This window comes from Bos indicus, chromosome 3, assembly GCF_029378745.1.
Source record: "Bos indicus isolate NIAB-ARS_2022 breed Sahiwal x Tharparkar chromosome 3, NIAB-ARS_B.indTharparkar_mat_pri_1.0, whole genome shotgun sequence".
NCBI lineage: Eukaryota > Metazoa > Chordata > Mammalia > Artiodactyla > Bovidae > Bos > Bos indicus.
Genome location: NC_091762.1, coordinates 114795471 through 114820287, shown reverse-complemented (window position 1 = coordinate 114820287; position 24817 = coordinate 114795471). Strand labels below are relative to the sequence as shown.

General features: G+C 52.7%; 1 protein-coding gene across 5 annotated transcripts in view; it reads right to left on the bottom strand.

The window, feature by feature from the left end:
- SH3BP4 (SH3 domain binding protein 4) overlaps positions 1-24817 on the bottom strand; it is a 98547-nt gene that overhangs the window by 57526 nt on the left and 16204 nt on the right. The window lies entirely within an intron of this gene.

Below are 24817 nucleotides of genomic sequence, written 5' to 3'. Positions count from 1 at the left end.
GTGAAACAGGAGGAGGAAATCCCATCCTGGACACCTTCCCTAAATCACTGACCTCCCCTGGAACAGACCCTCAGCCACGTTATCAGTCCACATGCAATCACAAGGAGCATCACAGGAGGGCAAGAATTATCCCGAGATGCTGGGGCAGCTGGCTGGTCTCCATAGCACTGTTTCCTCCGGGGCTTCCATGGCGAAATTAATTCCAGACGCACAGAAAGGTGAGAGGACGGGCTGGGAGGCATGGAAGGAAATCAACCAGAAGGAAAGAGAAAACCCAGCACTTGTACACTTAACTCTTAAGGTAGAGACAGACCTAACGCACAAGGAACGTAGGACACACAAAGGCAAAAGGAAAAACCCCAGTGAAATCAACGAATGCTACAAAGAGGCAGCAACAACCTGAGGAAACATATCTGAAGGTGACTAAAGATTCAGACCCTGAGAAGTTCAGAAAATGCAGGTGGGGTAGGACGTTCAAGGCTCAGGATGCACAGGCCGCTGTCCACCCATCACCTGGATTCTGGGTGCATCTGCAGACCTTGGCGTGCCATCGAGGTGCTCGCGGGACCCCAAAGACAGTCTAGACAGGGCAGATGAGAACCTCGTCACTTTGAAGGGAGCGGAAGTACTGAAAAGGCCTGGGGGGAATGAAACAGTGCAGGGGTGGCCTCTCAGAAGTGGGTTTTTGGTATTTTAATGCTTGTTCCCTGGTGGCTCAGTTAGTAAAGAATCCGCCTGCAATGCAGGAGACCCTGGTTCGATTCCTGGGTCGGGAAGATCTGCTGGAGAAGGGATAGGCTACCCACCCTAGTATTCTTGGGCTTCCCTTGTGGATCAGCTGGTAAAGAATCAGCCTGCAATGTGGGAGACCTGGGTTCAATCCCTGGGTTGGGAAGATATTCTGGCCTGGAGAATTCCATGGACTGTATAGTCCATGGGGGTGGCAAAGAGTCGGACACGACTGAGCGACTTTCAGTTTCACTTTCGATGCTTGTTCAGACTTCTCTAATCTTTCCAATTTGCTCTATGGTGTGAATAGCATACATCTCTTTTTTTTTTAAGTCACTGTATCAGCCTGAGGGGCTTCCCAGGTGGCACTAATGGTAAAGAACCCGCCTGCCAACGCTCGAGATGCAGGAGAGGCAGAATTGATCCCTGGGTTGGGAAGATCCCCTAGAGGAGGTAAATGGCAACCCACTCCAGTATTCTTGCCTGGAGAATCCCATGGACAGAGGAGCCTGGCGGGCTACAGTCCCTGGGGTCACAAAGAGTCGGACATGACTGAAGCGACTTAGCACGCACACATGCACCGGTCTAAGAACTTGGGTGTCTCCTTTGCTTTATAAACCATCCCCTCCCCGGCATCTAGGCTGGGGGGACAGGACTTTCTACCCTCCCTCCTGTCCAGGTGCCCACTCTGCTGAGCCTCTTACCTCTGCACGGGTCCACCTGCAGGCCCTTCAGGAAGGGCGAGAAGGGGTCGGGGGTTGGCAAGGCCACAGAGTCTCATGCAAAGAGCATCTCTAGTAATAAACAGCCTCTACTTCCCACATCTACATCACGGCTCTCCCTAAAGCCCATTTCCCAGATGCAAAATAGCTGTGTGCTCTGCGCAACCAGAGGAGACCACCACCAAGTCTTTTATGAGAAGGGGAGGACTTTATGAAGAGGGGAGGAATGCGTTTCCTCTCCCATTCCAATTACAGCATCCTCAGTCAATGCAGCTTTAAGTGCTGGATCACTCAGCATTTTGGGCAAGAGCCTAGGAAACCACTGGGCTTTTCTCTTGCTCACTGCAGCAGGTTCCTGAAGCTCTGTTCCCTCATAGGGATCCCTGGAAGGTTCCTAGATAGATCTGTGGCAGGACAGGAGCACACCCGGAGCCCTCTGCCCACTCAGCGTTCACGACTCTGGCTGTGAACCGGTGAGTCTGTGAGGTCCAGGGTACGGGGACTAGGTGAACAGGATCAGCACCTTCTCACCTCCCCAGCTGCAGGCTCTACCTCTCTGGAAGCCCCAGGTCTCTGCACAAGGACCCGCTGACCTGAGAGGAGAGGGGTGTGGTCCTTCAGCCAAGGAGGGAGCAGCCAGAAGCCAGGGGCCCATCAGTCCCCACAGCCCCCAAAGAAAATACAGGACTTAGTGTATGTGGGTCAAGTTAGCCCCAAACCCTGGAGTCTAGAGTCTGATGTCCTGATTTCATGGTTTGTTTCCAGACACATCAATGCTGTTACTGCTGAAGTTTGGGGGGAATCTCCAAGAACCACAGAGCTGTCATAAAGCAATGCTGAGAAGGCTCTGTTGTCTTCAGGAGGCTTCAAACACGACCACAGTCCAGTGAGGACACCATTGACATCACTGGCCTGCATCACTCTGCAGCTGCTTCATCTGCAGCTTACCATCTTGGCTGGTGATAGGATGACAGGGCTTATCCTACCTGAGGACATCTGGAAAGCTCAGCAGGTAAACTTAGAGGCTCAAGAAACTTAGACGAGAAACTATTCAAACAAAGACAGAGCCTCATCCTAAAGTCTCACCCCAGGACAGGTCCCAACAAGACACTCAGCCATTCTCTCCCTGTGTCTGAAGTTATGGCCAAAATCATGCCCCCTGTCCCATGCACACAGGCATCCCAGGTGGCACTAATGGGAAAAAGAACCCACCTGTCAATGCAGGAGACATAAGAGACTCAGGTTCCATCCCTGGGTTGAGAAGATCCCCTGCAGAAGGAAACGGTAACCCACTCCAGCATTCTTGCCTGAAGAGTTCCATGGACAGAGGAGCCTGGTGGGCTACAGTCCATGGGGTCGCAAGGAGTCAGACACGCCTGAAGCAGCTTAGCACGCCACACGCACCCCATGGATACGCTGAAGCCCTAGCCCCCAGACCCTCAGAATGTGACCGTATTTGAAGAAAGGGTCTTTATAGAGGTAATTAAGTGAAAACGAGGTCATGAGAGGGAATCCAAACCCAGTTCGACAGGTGTTTTCACACAGGAGGAAATCTGGAGGCAGATACACAGATAGGGAGAACTTCACGTGAGGATGAAAGTGAGGGTCAGGACTATGCATCTACAAGTCAAGGTTGCCAGCAAACCACCACAAGCTGGGGGAAGCCTGGGACCATGTCTCCCGCAGAGCCTCAGAAGGAACTGACCCTGAAGACACTCCATGTTGGACTTCCAGCCTCCTCTGTACCAGGAGACGATACATTTCTATTGTTTAAGCACCCAAGCTTGGGGCTCTTTGTTACGGCACCCAAGCCAACTCATACAACCAATCTCATACAACATACAACAAACCAGGAGAAGGAATCCTCAGGAGGCCACCTGTCTCAAGAGCTGAAAGTGACAGGTTCAGAAACACTCTGAAACGTTCCCTTTGCTCGATGTATAGCTTGGTTCACATTAACCCCACAAGAGCTGGCCATCCTGCAGTGCCAACCCTCTCAGAGCAGGACCTAGGTGGCCCTCTGATGTCACTGAACACCCAAACCTCCGTGCTTTGCTCCTACAACTCCAGCATGTGCTCAGTGGCCTGGGATCTATGCAGTCACCCAGCACAGTTCTTCCCAGCTGGAGGAAAAGCATTTCTAGGGTGGCTCTGGGGAAACTGGCCTATTACCTGGGTTTCTAACCATCACGATGGACACGTATGGATCCACTGGCCAGAGGGTCCTTTACATCGGGCACCTGCCAGTATCTAGACTGGGATCTCTCTAGGGGAAGATTCGGTCTCACCCACTCTTGTGCCCACCACACCTGAAAACACCAAGTAGCAGCACTAAAGCACAAAACAGAGCCAAGCCCAGCCCAACAGCTGTCTCCGCCCACGAATGAAGAGCATTTATCAACAGGGAAAGCACATAATAATACATAAAAATTATACGAAATGTTTTACAAATATGAAATTCAGACCGCAGTGTGCAGAAGTACAGTTTTATTGAACACAGGCACCCTGTCCCTTTATGGATTTGTCTGTGGTTCTTCTGTGTGCTGACGGCACACAAAGGTAACTGCCACAGACCCCTGGGGGCTGCAAAGCTGGAACACTGCCTGGCCTGGCCTTCTGCAGTGAAAGTGCGCTGACCCCGGTCTACACCAGCCCCATACAGGCTGCAGGGCAGAGGCCAGCCTGGGGTAGGCTCAAATCACAGAGGTGGGCAGCACCCACGGGGCGTGGCCAATGCCCGAGGGCTGGCCAGGTAGCAGGCAGCATCTGAGATGGCAAGAGGAAGGGAAGGGCAACAATGGGAGGTGTGGCTTGAAAAGGAAGCAGGAATGACCCAGAGGTAAATTTTATCAACCAGAAACTGCTTCCTGGAGCCCGCTCCAACCTGCGAGGGGAGAGCTTGGGCCCCTCTGGGGCACAGGTTAGCACCCCGAGTCCCTCTGCAAGACATGCTCAAGGCACATGAGCATCGGGGTCCCAGGCCTGGTGGTGGACTTCACTCTTGGTTCTCCATTGTTTATGGAAGAAAGGACAAGGCAACCAATTTATAAAACTGAGAAAAATCATGCTTCTGCAGACAGACCTTGGTATTTAACGCTAACAAAATAAACACCAGTGAAACAACAGTACTTAGGTGTGTGGTGGGTGAGGCACCAAGTGAAAGGAACACCTGGTCTCTGGGGAAACCTTTCTTACAGAGAACACAGAACTGCTTCACCTACCTCTCCTAAAATTTCATAATATTTCAAATTTTATAGATTGGGGGGCAAGGAACAGCCTTTCCTCTCTCGTGGAGGAAGCCTAGATTGACTGTGAAGCACAGAAGGTGGGTTACTGAGACACAGGTCGACCAGATGCCCACGGCAGCTTCACCCTACACACCTGTGCGTTCCCACCTGGCGCCTGGCACAGTATCAAGTTGGTGGTTTGGTTCATGGTTTGTGGCCAGCATTCTGCGCATCCTTCCTCCCCAGCAGGGTGGGGGCGAGGGTGGAGGCTCCCGTGTGTGGGGGTGACCTGTGCCCACTCCCTCTCAGGTATGTGGACGCCCACACCTGTGGCTACAAGGCTGCCTTCTCCTCCTCCTTTGGGCTTCTGCTCCCACTGGATGGAGCTGATGGGCTTTGCTACGGACATTTTAATGGATCTAATTATCATATAAATCATCACGGGAGATGAGCAGCTTTCAGGACCAGTCAAGTGGAATATTTTGTAAAGACCTGATAGAGGGGAATCACTTAAAACGGGCTGGCAAACTAGACCACATTAACACTTAAGAAAATAAAAGAAAATAAAATAACTCCAGAACTCTTGACTCAGGCTGCTTTGCCAGCCTTTGTGTCATCCCTTGACTCTAAACGGGGAATCGGGACTTCCCTGGGGGCACAGTGGGTAAGAATCTCTCCACCAGTGCAGGGGACAGAGGTTTGATTCCTTATCCAGGAAGGGTCCAGAGGCAGCAGATCATCTAAGCCCGTGTGTTGCAACTACCGAAACCTGTGCCCTAGAGTCTGTGCTCGCCAACAAGGAGCCATCACGATGCGATGTCCGCACACGCAACTAGAGAAGCCCCTGCCCCCCGCAACCAGAGGAAGCCCGCGTGCAGCATCAAAGACCCAGTGCAGCCAAAAACAACAAATAAATATAATAACTGTAAAAAAGTAAACAAATGGGGAATCGTGAGGCTGTACTAGGCTGGGGTCCATGCATGCCAGATACAGTCATCAAACACACACTCAGAGAAAGACCTTCACCCAATGTAGGAAGACTGGAAGATCCATGGACACTGGTTTTTTTCCATTTAAAAAAAAAAATCTAATTCTTCCAGGCTTTGACTAACTTTTTCCACTCACTGACTAATTACTTAGGACCTTTACAGTCTGACCGGGGTCACAGATCTGGGCTCCCAGGAGGGCTGGAGGTTTAAATCCAACATCATGACAATCCCCACTGCAAAGCTGATGAAGGAGCTTCCAAAGTCTGAGGTTTTCCATCCTGACTGTAGCCTCCTCCTCTGAATAAGTGGGGAGGTGGCTCCAGCCAGGGGCTGGGTGTGTGAGATGCCATATGGATGGGGAGAGCCTGGACACGGAGGTTTCTGAGATGACCCCATCAGATCTGAAGACTTGCATTCCAGCTCTGCCCTTCATGGGCCTGATAACCTCTGCCAGCTTACCTAACTTGACTCTAGGTCTGGGCTTCCTCAAGTGTGAAATGGGGCTTTCCACGTCATGCTGGAGATTACTCTTTAGTTTTTGTTTTTTCTACTCTACCATCTTTTTTTTCTCCTATCATGTAGAGTAGACACTTCCCATCTTTTCTGTTAGTCTATGTACTGCAAGGAGATCAAACCAGTCAATCCTGACGGAAATCAACCCTGAATATTCACTGGAAGGACTGATGCTGAAGTTAAAGCTCCAACATTTTTGCCACCTGATGTGAAGAACTGACTCACTGGAAAAGACCCTGATGCTGGGAAAGATTGAAGGCGGGAGGAGAAGGGGACGACAGAGGATGAGATGGTTGGATGGCCTCATCGACTTGATGGACATGAGTTTGAGCAAGCTCCGGGACATAGGGAAGTGTCTGGAAGGACAGGGGAAAATGGGGTGTTGCAGTCCCTGGGGTCACAAAGAGTCGGACACGACTTAGCAACTGAACAACAGCAACATGGGCCACCTTAAGGGCAGAGGCCCTGCCTTTCTCTTCTTTGAAACACAAAAGTCCAGGGATATAGCCAAATGCAAAATAGAAACCTCGCGATTATGCTTATGGCATGAATGGCTGAGAACTAAACTTCTTCTGTATGAATAAGGCGGTGATTCTCAAACAAGGGCATGTACCAGGCTCACCTGGAGGGTTTGTTAAAACACAGCCTGCCGGTCTCCACCGCGAGGCCTGGGCCGGGCCTGAATGTGCATTCCCAACTTGCTCCCAGGTGATGCTGGTGCCTCCGGTCCCTGGACCACACTGATACTACGTGGGGTAACTGACAACAATGTGCTTCTCCACCTGGCTCCTGGAGGTTGGAGGGGGGCAGCGTCAGCACCACTGTGTCCTCAGCAGACTCCGTAAGTGAGGTTCAACGGGGTTTCAATGACTGACTGAGGTCAACAATTGGGAAGCTGAGAGCATAACCCAGCGGTCCAAAGCCGCCCCCAGGACCTCGATGAACAGAACAACGGCCGAGCACAAAGAGAACAGAGGCAGGCAAAGCAGGCTGCAGGCAGACCCAGTGTCTCCGCCTGAGGGCACCAAATGCCAGCCCGGGTTCCAGCGCTACCCTGCCTTCCTTCTGTCCTTCTTCCAAGACAGAAATTATAACCTCCCCCATCTCAAGTCTCCTAAAGTAAGAAGAAGTACACCATCCTGCCTGGTGTTTATGAGCTGCAGGAAGGGGGGCTTCTGTGCCAGGCCTGGGAGCCTCCCGACAAATCCAGAGGAGGCGGAAATACTGGGACAAGTCAGCGTGTGCCAAGCGCAGACCCTATTTGAACAGAGCCTCAAATCTGGCTTCAGCCGCTGAATCTGAGACCTGGGATGCGCACCCTTGCTCCTTGGCGCCCAGCAGGTGGGGTGGGGAACTGCCCAGCCTCGAGTGTGTGCTGGCAGGGCCTGGCACACGTGGGCTCCAGCACAGTCCCTTTTCTTCCAGGACCCCAGCAGCCACCTCCTTCCCCAGAAGTGCCCTTCTGTGGGTCACCCCTCCCTGAATGGGGCTGGAGGGGAAGACCTGTCAAGGCGAGGACCACCCACCCTCTGACCTCGCAGATTCTTCCTGGAGGTCACGTCTTCACCCTGGCAACCTCTCACCTTGGCAACAGTGAAAGAGGAGGGAGATGGAGCCTGAGCCCTCCCCCCGCTAACAGCGGGCCTTTTCCAGCTGACCCCAAATCCCCTCCATGCTGGGCTCGCCTCCCAAGAGCCCCCTTCCCCTCTCAGTTCTGCAGAGTGGACTGGGGGTCCTCCGCCTGCCTTGCTGTTGGACTGGGGTACCATAGTCGTGGGAAAAGGGTGGAATCCCTTCTCTAGGAGAACACGGACTGCTTTGTCATTTGTTAATCTGCTATGTACCCCAGCCCAATCCCACTTTTAGATAACATGCCCTACCCTCACAGACATGCAGAAATGGGTCAGAAACCAGACTCACTGCAACATTTTCTGAAGCCCAAGACCCAAACCAGGTTATAAGAGGACAGTGTGTTTTTATTCATTTCCCCCAAAATAAATCCCCAGTTTCTAAATCTCTCTGTTGAGATAAGTATACTGTTATCCAGAAATGCAAGGCAGTTCCCAACCCCTGGAACAGCCTACTTTTGTAACAAGACTTAAAAAAAAAAAAAAAAAAACAATCTTCAATACACATAGATAAAGAAAATGCTAACTTGAAGCTATTTCAATAGACGCCTGTGTGCTGGAGAGGTGGGCATTGGGGAGACACTGGTATTGGTGGACACATGCTTGGGTGACCATTACCCACCACCCACCAGCAAGGCTGGGCCAAGGGCATAGGTCCATGGGGTCACTTCCCTCTCTGACCCCACAGGTCTAACTACAGGCTGGAATAGGTGTGTGGAGCCAGGTCATGTCAGAACACCCCGGCCCAGGTGGCTATTATGGGACAAGAATGGTGGATTCCACTGGCCATCCTTCACTCCCCGCCAGGGCCACGTGAGCCTCTCTGATGAGTCTCTCCACCCAGCGGCTGTTCTACACAGTAAGACCTCTGTCATCAGCAACCACCAATCAGGCGTGAAAGGTTAACACAACTGTGAACACAGCTCAAGCCGTCCTGGCTGGTGCTCATTCGGCTCTGAGGGACAGGAGGTTAAGTGTCAACAGATCGCTCCGCCATCTCCCAAATCTGCACTTGGGCTCTGTTCCCTGCAAGGTACAGACGGACCGGCAAGATAAATAAAACCAGGTCCTGCACTCTAGACAGGAAATAAGAGACAGCAGGGACCTAAGTATAAGACAAGGCTAGGGGCTTCCCTGGTGGCTCATTGGTAAGAATCTGCCTGCCAACACAGGAGACGTGGGTTCAATACCTGGTCCGGGAAGATGCCACATGCGGAGAAGCAGCTAAGCCTGGGAGGCACGACTTCTGGGCCCTCGAGCCCTAGAGCACGTGCTCAGACAGACAAGAGAAGCCACTGAAGTGAGAAGCTCGTGTGCCTCAACTAGAGAGTAGCCCCTGCTCTCTGCAACTAGAGAAAAGCCCATGCAGCACGAAGACCCAGCACAGCCAAAAATAAAATAAAATAAACTAAAAAAAAAAAACAAAAAACAAGGCTGAAAATGGAAGATGCCAAGACACAAAGCTGCTGGTTTGAGTCCAGAACTAGATGGAGAGAAAACTCCTGAATGGAGGAGGGGCTTCTGGGAGACGGGGAAGGTACCACCTGCACTGACCGGGTTCCAAACAGGTACCAAGAGAGGATGCTACACACAGGGTCAAAAGTCCCTCTGCGGGCGAGGTGCTTGGCGCCTCTGTGTTCCCATCACTCCTCACACATGCATCTGAACTTTCTCCAAGCCTCACCCAAACACCGTCTGCTTCACCGACCGTGGACAGGCATGAAGACATGCCTGGGAGGCTGTCTCAGCTCTTGCTGGAGGGCGGCGGCTGAAATAGCTGCCTTTCTCAGGACCCACAGGGATCGTGAGTCTGGATTTCACGGAGGCCACACTGTATCGGATTTGTGTACAATGAGTCACCCCTCACTGTGCTGTCAAGATACCCTCCAGGACTTCCCTGGTGGTCCAGTGGTTAAGAATCCACCTGCCAATGCAGGGGACATGAGTTTGATTCCTGGTCTGGGAAGATTCCACATGTCACAAGGCAACTAACAGGACAGCTGCAACCACTGAAGCCCTGCACCGAGAGCCTGTGCTTTGCAACGAGAAGCCGCCCAGTGAGAGGGCCATGCCCTGCATCTAGAGAAAGCCCACAAGCAGTGAAGACCCAGCACAGCCAAAAAAGGAAAAAGACCATACCCTTCAAATGGGTGGGTGTGACCCCCATCACAGCACCCCAGGCCCCCAGTCCTCGAGCAGCCTTTAGGGCACACTCCTGTGGCTGCCCCATCCCCCAGAGGGACCATTCTAAGGTTCTTCAGGAGAGTCCCCAGCAGTCACAGTGACCATGAGCTCACAGACTCACCTTGTACTTGCCTCCCTCACTTCCTCATGTCGCCCACCTGTGTCCCCACTCCTGCTTCTGAGGACCACCTCTCCCCATAATGTCAATTCCAAAGTCCTCACCCGGGGCTCCGCACTTGGGGATCCCAAACAAGAACAGATGGCAAATGTCAAGCTGGCACTTGGCCACTAGGCCTTTTTTGGCCAAGACACAAGCTGAGTGACATGGGTGCGTTATTTCTGGCCAGTTCTGGTCAAAGCCAGTGTGCTATTTTGTATTGCTAGAAACTCCCAATTTAGAAAGCCAAGGAAATATTCTGTTCCATTAATAAGATACATGTACACACAGCTAAATCTGGAGAAAAGCAGTTGACATTTTTACATTCAGTTCAGTTCAGTTCAGTCGCTCAGTCGTATCCAACTCTTTGCGACCCCATGAACCGCAGCACACCAGGCCTCCCTGGCCATCACCAACTCCTGGAGTCCACCCAAACCCATGTCCATTGAGTCGGTGATGCCATCCAACCATCTCATCCTCTGTCATCCCCTTCTCCTCCTGCCCTCAATCTTTCCCAGCATCAGGATCTTTTCAAGTGAGTCAGCTCTTCACATCAGGTAGCCAAAGTATTGGAGTTTCAGCTTCATCACCAGTCCCTCCAATGAACACCCAGGACTGATCTCCTTTAGGATGGACTTGTTGGATCTCCTTGCAGTCCAAAGGACTCTCAAGAGTCTTCTCCAACACCACAGTTCAAAAGCATCAATTCTTTGGCACTCAGCTTTCTTCACAGTCCAACTCTCACATCCATACATGACCATTGGAAAAACCATAACCTTGACTAGACGGACCTTTGTTGGCAAAGTAATGTTTCTGCTTTTTAATATGCTATCTAGTACTCTTGCCTGGAAAATCCCATGGACGGAGCAGCCTGGTGGGCTACAGTCCATGGGGTCGCTAAGAGTCAGACACGACTGAGTGACTTCACTTTCACTTTTCACTTTCATGCATTGGAGAAGGAAATGGCAACCCATTCCAGAGTTCTTGCCTGCAGAATCCCAGGGACGGGGGAGCCTGGTGGGTTGCCGTCTATGGGGTCCCACAGAGGTGGACACGACTGAAGCGACGCAGCAGCAGCAGCAGCAGCAGCAGCAGCAGGTTGGCCATAACTTTGACTGTGTGGATCACAATAAACTGGAAAATTCTGAGCTTTAGCTCAACATTCAGAAAACTAAGATCATGGCATCTGGTCCCATCACTTCATGGGAAATAGATGGGGAAACAGTGGAAACAGTGTCCAGACTTTAGTTTTCTGGGCTCCAAAATCACTGCAGATGGTGATTGCAGCCATGAAATTCTTCCATTAAAAATGTATAAATCCACTGCAGATCATGTCCAGGCTGAGGGCCATCAGGGCTCACAGTTCCCAAGGAAATCTCTGACTCGAAGCTGGGACTGGATCCCAGGGCAGGCCCCACGGTCCCAGCCCACAGGTCAGCCGGGGAGCCCACCCTCACATTCTGAAAGCATCGTGAGCTATGTTTCCCACCCCTTATACCTGAAATAAGTGAAAGTGAAGGTGTTAGGCACTCAGTCGTGTCTGACTCTTTGTGACCCCATGGACAGAACCCACCAGCCTCCTCTGTCCATGGGATTCTCCAGGCAAGAATATTGGAGTGGGCTGCCATTCCCTTCTCTAGGGGATCTTCCCGATCCAGGGATTGAACTCGGGTCTCCTGCATTGCAGGCAGATTCTTTATCTTCTGAGCCACCAGGGAAAGTTTTTTATTTACACCTGGGCGTGGCTTAAACATCACCTCCTCAATCTCCGGGCTTCCATGTTCCTTTCTTAGGGAAAGCATGTGACAGCCCTAGGAACTGTCACAAACTGCCACAAACCTGGCGCCTTAAAACCAATTTATTCTTACCATCTGGAGAGCACAAATGTGAAACCAGTTTCACTGGGCGAACATCAAGTATTGCTGGGCCTGCTGCCTTGTGGAGGCTCTACTGGGAGAACCCGTGGCCTTGCCTTTCCCACCTTCTGGCATTCCTGGTTTACGGTCCCTTCCTCCAACTTCAGAGCCCACTCACTCCATCTCTGACTCCATCACCTCCTGCTCTGCAGTCACATCTCCCTCTGCCTCTCTTACAACGAGGCTGGTCACTACAGGACATTCAGGGCCCCTCCAGGTAGGCAGGGTCATCTCAGGATCTTTCAGTTATCACACCCACCAAGTCCTTTTTACTCTATGAAGTACCATTCATAGGTTCTGGGAATTACCACGTGACGATCCCTGGGGGAGGTGGGAAGGGACAGTCAGCCTTCTACGGGAGTGTGTGCTAAGTCGATTCAGTCATACTCGACTATTTGCAACTCTATGGGCTATAGTCCGCCAGGCAACTCTGTCCATGAGATTTCCCAGGAGAAGAATACTGGAGTGGGTTGCCATGCCCTCCTCCAGGGGATCTTCTCAACCCAGGGATGGAACCCATGTCTCTTGTGTCTCCTAAATTGGCAGGTGGGTTCTTTACCACTAGCGCCACCTGGGAAGCCCCTGAGCCTACTACACTCCCTCTTTAAACAGCACAGTTTGTCTGCCCATCCCGATACCCGGCTTCAGTGATCACTCCCAACACTCTTTATCATCTGTTTATTTCCTTTCTCTCCCACCAGAGGAAAGACTCCTGGAAGGCAAAGATCTCACCCGGTCCACCTGGAACACAGCAAGCACTCAGTGAACTGCTATAGAACCCCCCCAAGGAATCAGCCCTGGATGTCTCACAAGCCTATCTATATGGTGCACAGGGCAGGAGAACACCTGTTGTGCTCAGCTCTGCATCCAGCCCCTACGCCTGTTTCACGGAGCACACAGTAAGATGCTCCACCAGTGGTTCCTGGTGCCTGCACATAAAAGGAAGCCCCCCCACCCCCCTCCATCTATAATCTGCTGGCCATCTTGGAGCAAACGATCAGCTGTTTCCCAGATGGTCCCAGCTGCATCTCCACCGAATCCATCCTCTGGCTCCCTCACCTTCAGCGACTGTTCCCCTGCCCGTGCACAAAAAGTGCCCTTCTCCCTCCTAGCACCAGCCCACCTGAGGCCAGGCGTCCCTGCCCCAGTTCAGGGCTCTCCCCAGCTTGGCCCCATCCCACCAGCCTCCTTAGCACCCACGCCAACTCCCTTCACTTTGGTCAGGCGAGCCACCCACCAGAAAACTCCTACGTACACGTCCCCTCTTCCTTCGAGGCCCAGTGCTGGCCCACGACTCCCACCAGGAGATCTGTAACTCCGGGTCTGGGTGACATGCTTGCCGCCCACCTCCGCTAAAGGGATGGCACTCCTGGGCAGGCCAGTGAAGTGGGCTGGTGATGCCCCTGGTTCCGTGAACATGAGCTTCTGATGAGCACGTCTGTTCTCCAAGGAAGATGACGGGCCAGCTCCCCCGTGCCCTCCAGCTTCTGGGCATGGAGTGATGAGGTGGAAGGACCCTGATGTGCGTGAGCGACTGGAGACCTCCTGTGTGTTCTCCATCCGCGGAACGGGGGCAGCACGAGCCATGATTGCCTGACTGCAAGCCCGAAGCAGCAGGTGAAGAGCGGCCAGCCCAGCGCCGGCAGGAGGAAGTGTCCGAGCCCCTAGGGACAAACCTGGAGAAGCCACGGGGCCCACCAGCCAGCAAGGAGCAGGCGATGTCCCTTCCTCACCTAGCAGGGCCTCAGGCACCATGAGAGCAAGACCGAGGACCACAGAGGAAAGTCAGAGGTGCTCTCCGGGTGTTAGGACACCCTGTTAAAACTGTATTTCAGACACGCAACAAAATTTTATTACCCTAAGTAAGTCCCAAATAGTCAACCACGCCAGGGTGACATTTTATTTTTATTTGCTAAACCTGGAGGTGGGGTGGGAGGATGCCCCCTCCCTGCCTACCCCAGTCAGAGGGGGCTCCCCCAGTCACAGGGGGCTCCCCAAGAAGTCCCAGCCTCCCCACCAGGAGAGGTGGCCTCCCCGCGAGGGGGCGGGGCGATGGGGATCCAAGCCCCCGCAAGGGCCCAGGTCCACTCCTTCCAGGGTTCACCCACAAACAGATGCACTCCACGGTATCAACTGCCCATTCAAGAGCTTTCGCAAAAAAATAAAATCTTTTTTGCTAGCCATAGAAAGGAGCTGTTTCAAGACTATTTTTCCATGCTGGCACAATTCTCCGAGAATTCACAAACAAAGCAGTGACTTCAACCACAAAGATCGCCATGGAAACGGACCACCTCCATCCCGCAAACCATGACTTCACCGTCATACTCCACCAGAAACCGACCGCAGATTGTTACCAGAAGAATCCTTGTGCAAACAAACACCAGCCAACTGCGGCTGAATGGCAGGAAGTGTAACTGCTTTTTCTAATTTTAACTTCCTCCAGGAATGCATTCCTTCTAAACAGGCTGCATCCAGGCTCCCCAGACCCCACATTCCTTTAGTAAAGCTCCCACCTCCAGGGGCCACAAAGAAACGCAGCTTTAATCTGCCGGGCCAGGTGGGGCTGTGCCCCAGGCCCAAGGTCCAGGGCTGACTCACTAATTTTCCCCCAAATGACTAAGAGACCAAAACGATTTGTGCAGGAAAGCACTCCCAGACCCCGGGGTGGGGCGGATCCATGAAGGGGAACAGAAAGTGAGAGAAGGCAGTGACGGATCATTACAATAAGCTGGACCTATGACCTCCCAGGCACGATGCCTTGGCCGAGACCAAGGACACACCGGCCAGAACTAGGAACGCCTGGAAAACAGTTCTGTAAATTATCTCCCAGGACAGATTTGGAACGTGCCTCATTGGATTTTTAAAGCACGTGTGGGCAAGTAAACTAGGAGGCAATATTTGCAGTGCTCACAGCCAAGAAAGACTTATTTTCCAGAAAATTCAAAGAACTCCTACAATCCAGCAAGAAAAAATGGGGAAGACCATGGAAAAAGGGAGAAGCTATACCAGTCTTATGAGTGGTCACTGTTTCTGCCATCTTCTATTCATCCCAGATATTTAAGTGTTATTTGTATCTACAGGCTTCCCAGGTGGTGTTAATGGTAAGGGACACGCCTGCTAATGCAGGAGACATAAGAGAAGCAGGTTCAATCCCCGGGTTGGGAAGATCCCCTGGAGGAGGGTGTGGCAACCCACTACAGTATTCTTGCCTGGAGAATCCCATGGACAGAGGAGCCTGGCGGGCTGCAGTCCATTGGGTTGCAGAGAGTCGACACAACCGCGCACGCACCCATGCATTCAAGATTTAGGAACCAATTGGCCTGGCCCCCTGATAACCCAGTGGAGTGGTAAGGACAGGCACTGCAGGCCTGGGGAAAAGGTGGCTCCCTCCCCGATCTCCTTGCTCTGCAGAGAAGCGGCCCAGCTGTGACCTGGAAATAGGGCCCCACCTAGAAACCCTCCTCCCAAACCAAATTCACAGGCCTCCAGCCTCACCTGGAAGCCGTCTCCCCCTGGGCTGGGTTATGACTGTAAGAAATCGCCCCACCTCTCCCCCTCCCTCCCATGCAATTAAAGATGCTGGCCCCAGACGCTGCCGGGCTGGGCTCTTCATTAACCCAGGGCTCCCCCCAGGGCCCCCGAAGCGCCCTGTGGTTACGGGGTTTGTCCCTCTCCAGGCAGTGGAAAACAAGAACCTTCGATTGCTGGAAGCTGGGAGTCACCCAGACCACATCCTGTTTGGCAGCAGCCATGGATTCAATCATGCCAATAGCACCGAACAAAAGAAACCTTCTACGCGGGCTGACGGGCAAGACTGCGGCTGGCAGCAGCGCAGGGGCCCAGCCAGAGTTCAGCGCTCAGGGCGGCCCTGGTCGGTGAGCACACGGCCCAGTGCACACCAGCTCGGCCTGGGGCCCAGGGAAAGGGTATCTGGTCCCTGCTGCCCACGGATGGAGAGCGGGCTGTGCCTGGGACTCTGTCCTTGGCCCCCTCCATACTCCCAGGTGCAGCAGGCTCTCAAATACTTGTTGACTGAGTGATAAAGCACTTCCAGAGGGAGTGACAGAAGGCAAAAGTTGCAAACCATCAACATCACCTGAAGGGGACGAAGCTGCCCTTGGCTACAGGAGCAAAGCCCCCAGGGCCATGGCAAGGCGGCCGCCCTGCTGTTGGGGCTCCGGTCCCATGGCCAGGAGAGACATGGGGAATGTCCAGGACCTAAAGATCAGGCCAGCTGTAGAAAACCCCCCCACAAGCTGCACAGCCTTCTTGCATGGAAGAGCTGAAAAGGACCAGAAAACTTAAACACACCTTGAGCACGTTAGGAATCTGGAAAGGTTTCTTCCCAGGGTGGCTGGGGAACGCGGTGGTGCTAACTCAAACGTGCGGACTCTCAGATTTGCACATCTGAGCGGGAAGAGTGTCGAAGGGAGAAACTTCTGGAAAGCTCCGACAGCAGGGAAGTGGTCCCCGGGTGTGGGGCGTGGGGCTAGTCACCAAAGCAGCCATCCCCGCTCTATGTCCATCGTGGGAGTCTCTGGTCCAGAGGTTGTCAAGAGAAGGGCGACCCCAGAAGCTCCCAACACCCGGAGCTCTCCCAGTGCAGGGACCCTAAGCTCTAGGGCGATGCCTGTCTGTGTAAACACACTGGCTGGGAAACTCCAGCTGTCCCACCCGAGGAGGTGCCAGGCAGGGTGGGCTGCCTGGGGCCCAGCAGCATCATTCCCATGCCCTCCCACTGGCAGGACCTTGAGCTGGGAGCAGACCTGCCTTCATCTCTAAAAAAGGGCACCCAACCTACAAGCTATTGTGGGGAGTGTACGTGTGAAGCGTTTAAAGAGCTCGGCGCCTACAGTTGGCACTACATAAGTGCTCCAGGATTTACCCTGCGATGAGGAACCAATGTGTGCACACAAGGGCCACCCAGGACGACTGCCATCTCTGCTCCTCCCACCTGACGCCCCCTTGTCTCTTTCCAGCTGAATCTCAGCCCAGACCAAGGCCCCCTGCCACTCAGCATGCGGTCCCCACATCAGTAACCTCCTCCCGTCACCAGGAGCTGCTCAGAACTGCCCCCGTCCCGGGCGATCCCTGGGCACAGAAGACTGGCCAGAGGACGGCGGGGTCCAGCTGGAGACAGACATTTGTCCCCATGCTGTCCCGGAGCCGGGTCCCCTAAGAAAGCCTTCTGGCCTAAGAAGATTACAAGCTCAAGTGCAGGGGCCGGAGCCTCCATGCCTGTGTGCGCGCTCACTTTCCCGGTGCGGGGCGCGTCACAGCGCTTGCTCCCCCAGCCCTGACTCAGGGGATCAGCAGAAAATGCCTGAAGGAGCAAACGCCTCAATGCAGCCATGCATGCTGCTATCAGCCCTCTTCAGAGGAGAGACAACTTCACCAAATCATCCCCTCTTCCGCGCATCACCCCTCGAGCTGCTAACAGGATTAGTGGGGCCCTCGGCCACCCCGACCACCCCTTCTAATGCTCCACCACCAGCCTAATGCTCTAGACTCGGAATTGCAGGGCAGTTTATACACAGCCCCACTGTTCCCGCTGTTCGGCTGCCTTTCTCAAGTTCAAGTTCACCTGACAGAGCTGACCTGTGCTTTGTGTTTGGAAGCTGGCTTCCTTGCTGACCTGGAGAGCAGCTCACTGTTAAAAGTCCAGTCCAGGAGAGAACAAAGAACCTGCTGACTGGAGGAGACAGGCCAGCGCCTGACCTGGAGGGGGTGGGCACCACACTTGGCAGAAGGTGAGGAGGCCTGGGATCCTCCCTGGAGGGGGCCGCCGAAAACCACGGGCCCGCACTGCAGGGCACCCTCTGGACTCCAGCCACGGTTACCGCCAACGGCAGATACCAACCAGAGCCAAGGGCCTGAGAGCCGAGCCCTGGCACCCCTGCCTCCCAGCGGCCCTCCCTGCCATCGTTTTGTCTCTTTTCTAAAACAAACTTCCTTTTAAAGTGGATTTGGATGTATAGAAAAGTCGTCAATATAACACAAGGTATCCCCATATGCCAGCCAACACCTGACTTCCCTGTTATTAAAATCTCCCATTAGGATGGCCCATTTGCCAATGAATGATGACGGTACTTTAGTTCAGTTATATGAACTGAAGTCCACTCTCTGATTCCCTTTTTGTTGTTGTTTAGTGGCTCAGTCACGTCCAACCCTTTACTACCCCGGAGACTGTAGCCCACCAGGCTCCTCCGTCCATGGGATTTCCCAGGCAAGAATACTGGAGTGAGTTGTCATTTCCTTCTGCAGGGGACCTTCCAGACCCAGGGATCGAACCCTCATCTCCTGCATCGGTAGGTGGATTATTTACCACTGAGGCACCAGGGAAGCCCTGAGATTCCCTGAGTTTTTCTCTCTCATGTCCTTTCTCCATCCCAGGATCCGTGCCAGGTATCACACGACATTCAGCCCCGTCTCCTGAGGCTCCTCTGGACCGTGACAGTTCCATAGGCACCCTTTGTCTTCAGTGACCTTGATGGTTCTGAGCAAGACCAGGCAGGTACCGGGTAACTGCCCTTCAGCTGGGGTGTGTCTGCTTCTTTTCAGGGTGAAGACTGGGGCTGTGGATCCTGGGGAGGAAGGCGGCAGGGGAGGTGCCCTCTTCACCCCGCACAAGGGCATATACTGTCCACAGGACTTGGCACTGTTGATGTTGACCTTGGTCACCTGGCCTGACGTCTACTAACCCTCTTCTCCAGGCCACTCCCTCCCTCTTTGCTGAGACACACCCCCTCCCATGCACTGCCAGTGGGAAGGACATAAATACAAGCTCCTCTATTACAAAACAAGCAACAGTCAAAGAGCACCACACGGGTGCAGGCAGCCGTATGTAAAAGCTGCTCGGTCACACACTCTGCCCTCCGCCCTCCTAAGGACTCAGGTTAGATTCAGAACTGTCCACTGACTAGAACATCAATAGGAAGTTACAGCCTGAGAGGCTGGAAAACAGGTGATAACCTGGCCTGTATTTATAAAAAAACAATTTATAGAAGGGCCCAGACACCACTTGCTCTGCTCAGGCCTTTATGCAATACCTGGCCAGATGAGCAGGGGGGCCCCCCGTGCAGGGATGGATGGGTTACCTGAGGAGGTCCCCTGGGTCTGCAGGCATCCTTCAGAGGGGTCTCTGGGTGACAGCTCGGCCCCCAGCCTCGGAGACGCCAGCCCGTATGGAGGACACGCAGCGTCCCTGATGCCGAACTCAGCCCTGGACTCCGGTGCTCTGGGGTTATCAATCAATTTGGAGAATCGATTACCATCTGCACAGGACTTGGAAACGCTGGGCTGGAGGGCACCCAAGGATGACACAGGAGGAAAGAAACTCATCCCCTTTTAGCTTCGTTCAGGACGAGAAGCGGGGAGGTGGTCGGGGGAAGCGGGGGTGCTCCAAGTCAAACCACGTTTAGTTTGATTTCTGACCCTCAGGGGAACCGCTCCGTGCCCCCGGGTTTCCCCTAACGCTGAGTGCTCACAGTGCCTGCTTCACAGGTAGGATTCTAGAGGCAGGCATGAGTCTCCAGGCAAGGGCAGATGACAGCTGTTCCAGGGCAGTTCCAGGATGGAATTCAGGCCGTGATGGGGGCCCCAGGCTCGGGGGCAGGCCACATCTGGGAGGAAGGCGGCCACGGTGGGCCCTGGGATGTGGCTCAGCTTCCCCGGGGGAAGCTTCTCCATCTGTGAAAAGTGGGAAGGGGCAGCAGCCGTGGGCAGAGGGGCCCGGCACAGCGCTGCCCTACTGCTCACAGGCAGGAAGGACTCTGTTTAGGGGAAAGCAACTCAACCCAAACCAAACTCCTTTCCCTGGGCAGAGCATTCCAGCACGAAGCTGCTGGATGCCGTCCGGCCAACTCTGCACCACGCCGATCCCGAGAGATCCACCACGCCCCAGTCACCGCCCGCCCCATCCCTGACCCCTCGGGCTGCAGGCAGCTGCCGGCTAGGCCAGCTCGACTGCTCCCCGGGCGGGGCTGAGCCGTGAGTCAGGCAGGCTCCACACGCGCCTCTAATCGGGCAAGTTATACAATTATCCCCATCACAAATCGCCACGCGTCACGGGCGGCGGGCCTGCACGGTTGAGGATGAGCTCCTTTCCCAGCGTGGGTGCAGAGACCGGCTCAGAGCCACCTAATTCCTGCCCCTCCTCCCCCCCAGCAGCCAAAAGGGACCCCAACACCTGCCAGTGAACAGGGAAGGTGAGGGGCAGAGAGAAGTCAGAGCGGCTGGGCTGGGCTTGAACCCCTCGCCCTTTCTCAGCTAAGGCGGCTGGACCTTGCAGTGTGGGAACAGAGCTCCTGCCTCCCGGAGCAGCAGATGGGCCTACCCTCAAAGCAAGAGCCTCAAGGCCAAGTCCAGCTAAAGATTCCAGGAGCTCCTGGGCTCCCAGGGGGACTGGCAAACCCCGAGTTGCATTTCAGGATAACTGTCAGCCAAGGGTGCGTGTCCACAGGCCCACCCACTACACCCGCCCCACACACCGTGCGTTTTCAGTTCAGTTCGGTCACTCAGTCATGTCCAGCTCTTTGCGACCCCATGGACTGCAGCATGCCAGGCCTCCCTGTCCATCACCAACTCCCAGAGCTTATTCAAACTCACGTCCATTGAGTTGGTGATGCCATCTAACCATCTCATCCTCTGTTTTTCCCTTATCTTCCCACCTTCAATCCTTCCCAGCATCAGGGTCTTCTCAAATGAGTCAGCTCTTCGCATCAGGTGGCCCAAGTATTGGAGTTTCAGCTTCAGCATCAGTCCTTCCAATGATTATTCAGGACTCATTTCCTTTAGGATGGACTGGTTGAATCTCCTTGCAGTCCAAGGGACTCTCAAGAGTCTTCTCCAACACCACAGTTGAAAAGCATCAATCTTCATTGCTCAGCTTTCTTTATTGTCCAACTCACACATCCATACATGGCTACTGGAAAAACCATAGCTTTGACTAGATGGACGTTTGTTGGCAAAGTAATGTCTCTGCTTTTTAATATGCTGTCTAGGTTGGTCATAACTCTTCTTCCAAGGAGCAAGCGTCTTTTAATTTCATGGCTGCAGTCACCATCTGCAGTGGTTTTGCAGCTCAAAAAAATAAAGGGCAGCAAAGTGGAATCAAGTTCACGACTTTCCTGAATTTCTAAAGGACCTTCCCTCAGGCAGGTAAGGAGCTGATCCACTGAGATAAGTGTAAATATTTCTTCTGCAAGGATGAGCCTAACTTTCTAAATCACACCTATCAAACCAGACCGGGGAAAACACTTTGAGAATGGCTCATACTCTGTGCGGGCTGGTTTCCTCTGGTGGCTCGAATGGTAAAGATTCTGCCTGTAAAGCAGGAGACCTGGGTGTGATCCCTGGGTTGGGAAGATCCCCTGGAGAAGGGAATGGTTACCCACTTCAGTATTCTTGCCTGGAAAATTCCAATGACAGAGGAGCCAGGCGAGTCCATGGGGTCACAAAGAGTCGGACAAGACTGAGTGACTAACACTTTCACTTTTCACTTAGAAAGGAACAGAAAAGACAACTGACCTCCACTCCTTAGAGGCACTAGTACGTCATCTTAGTCACTCACTTGTGTCTGACTCTTTTCGACCCCAAGGATTGTAGCCTGCCAGGCTCCTCTGTCCATGGGATTTCCCAGGCAAGGATACTGGAGTGAGTGGCCATTCCCTTCTCCAGAAGATGTTCCCAACTCAGGGATCGAACCCGGGTCTCCCGCATTGCAGGCAGATTCTTGACTGCCTGAGCCACAGGGAAGCCCTAGTGAGAGGCACTGGTTGGCTTCAGTTCTTACGTTTCAAATCGACAGGGTGACGATCGTGTTCTACAGGTGTCATTCATCAGAACGCGCTTGAACCCTTTGAACAGCCTGCAAAGGGGAAAGTGGCTTTCTGGGGTGAAGGCAGGGGACGGGGGGCAGTGAAGGAGGAGATCCCCCTTTTCACAAGGAGCTCCTCCTTCTAAACGGTCTATTCAGAAATAAGTTCCCCCAGCACACCTGCATGGGACAAAGCATGAAATCTGTATCAATTAACTTGAGTTTTCATCTTACCAGGGGTATGAAGAAAAAGCCTCCTCAAAAACACTTTATAGAAAAATCTAAGTAAATGAATGCCATTTAAAAAGGGCAGGCTAGCCAATAAGCATATGAAAAGATGCTCAATACCGCTAATCAGAAGGGAATGCAAGTCAAAACCAGGAGATGTCACCTCACACCCTTTAGGCTGGCTGTGTATAAAAATCATAAAGTCACAAGAGTGGATGAGGATGGAGAGGCTGGAACCCTTGTGCGGAGTCTGTGGGGATGCAAACTGGTACCACCGCCGTGGAACAGAGTATGGAGGTTTCTCAAAAAATTAAAAAAAAAAAAAAATTTTTTTTTTAGTGACTTAGTAGCTGCTAAGTCACTTCAGTCGTGTCTGACTCTGTCCAACTCCATAGACGGCAGCCCACCAGGCTCCCCGGTCCCTGGGATTCTCCAGGCAAGAACACTGGAGTGGGTTGCCATTTCCTTCTCCAATGTATGAAGGTGAAAAGTGAAAGTGAAGTCATTCAGTTGTGTCCGACTCTTAGTCTACCCTATGATAAAGAAATTCCACCTCTGGGTATCTATCCAAACGTGAAAGCAGCTTCCCAAAGAGATATTTGCCCACACCTATGTTCACAGCAGCATCATTCACAGTCTCCAAGAGGTGCAAACCAAAGGTCCAGGAATGGATGGGTGGGTAACAAAATGTGGTCCATCCATCTGATGCAACATCCTTCAGCCTTGAAAAGGAAGGCGTTCTGTCACAGGCTACCACCCGGATGAAACCTGAGCAATATTCTAAGTAAGATAAACACCAGTCACAAAAAAAGACAAGTACTATATGATTCTACTTATATGGGCTATGTGAAAGAGTCAAATTCACAGAAATGGAAAGTAGAATGATGGTTAGTTCTCAGCTGGTGCTAGAGGAGAAGGCGAAACGGGGAAAGGTTTAATGGGTAAGTTTCAGTTTGGGAAACTGGAAAAGTTTTGAAGACCAGCTGCACAACCATGTGGACGCACTTTACACTGTTCAACTGTATGATTTTAAAAACTGTCAAAATGGTAAATTTTATATTATGTGTTGTTTTTAAAAAACCACAATTTGAAAAATAAATAAAATTTCTAAAAAGAGAGGGAGGTCCTATACGGTGGCCTATTTTGTTTTCTTCACAGAGTTTCTGAAATTGGTGTCTGGCAGCGCCCTGCAGCAACACACAATGTAAGTCTTTGCCATTTCCACCGATTCCCCTCAGGATAAGTCTAAAGCAGTTTCTTAAAAAAAAAAAAAGAGGCAAAAAGTGATCTTGATCCCCAAGCTGATAAACAAAGAGGGAAATTATACCTAAACCCCACGTGGGGATACAGAAGCGGAACCCTGAGTGATACAGGTCGGCAGAAAAATCCACAACCTGATGGAATTCGCCCCAGGAAAGTTGTCAGAAGCAGAGATATAGCCGGCCCCAGTGAGGGAGAGTGACTCACTTTTCACTCTCCAGGCAATATTTGGAATGATTACAAAAGCACGTACTTTTCTTACAACAAAACAATGTAAAGCACACTGACGTTTTTGAAAAACCATCATCTGAGGAACAACACTGTTCAATACGTGGATTCCCAAGGGGTGACTTGAAGCTGGGCAGAGGGTCATTTAGGATGCCTCCTTTTCTTTCAAGGAGCAAGTTTATGGCTGCAGTCAGCATCTGCAGTGATTTTGGAGCCCAAGAAAATAGTCTGTCACTGTTTCCATTGTTTCTCCATCTATTTGCCATGAAGTGATTGGACCAGATGCCATGATCCTAGTTCTTTGAATCTTGAGTTTTAAGCCATGATGTTAGTTTTTTTGAATGTTTAAGTTTCAGTTCACCAGTATGTCTAACCAATGTAGCTGGAACTAAACAGGAAGACGTTCAGGGCCACCGTGTGTGACTGTCTGTGAGGGACATTTATCCCCAAGGCCTGTGGAGAAGGGTCCACACACATCACACTGGGGCATCACCATGCGGCATCTCAGGGACCAGCGGGCCAGTGCAGAGAAGGGCAGGCCGGAGTCAGAAAGCTCAAGGACAGCCTGCCAGACCCAGTGCTGGGCTGAAAAGGCCAGACTTGCTCTGTGAAACCGGGAAGGCGTCGAAAGTGTGCAGGCCTATAAACACGGTCAGCTCCTGCTCTGAGTTCTTGGCAAAGGGGAAGTGTCACTGCCGAACCGCGTCTAGCACACTAAAGCCACCAGGTGTGTCTGCGAAGCGCACTGATGAGCAGGTGAGCGGGAAGAACAGGAGGGGGTCGGCCTCCCAGGCAGACGCGGGCCAGAGAGCCACACCAGGCACAGCTGAGGCCAGTGCCTGGCGTCACGTGACTGCAGGGTCCCATCGAAACCCACAGTCCACGTGACACACACGACCGCCCAGGCACACAGAAGGGGCTGCACGCTGGAGAGGGGGACCCCGAAAGTCCTTAAGCATCAAGGCACACCAAACCAAACCACACACTCAAGGCTGCAAACCCCGACTGATTAGAGAACCTTTGCCACAGAGAACACAGCAGCATCACAGACGCCACATCACCAGGGGAACACAGCGCCCCGGGACCCTGGGAAGAGGGAACCCAGGGAGGAATCCAGGTTGAAACACTCGCTCTGCCCGGGGAGCAGCAGAGTGCCTGAGTCCTGATACAGCTCTCGACATGCACCAAGCACTTTCCGTCAAAATGTCTTCCTTTTCAA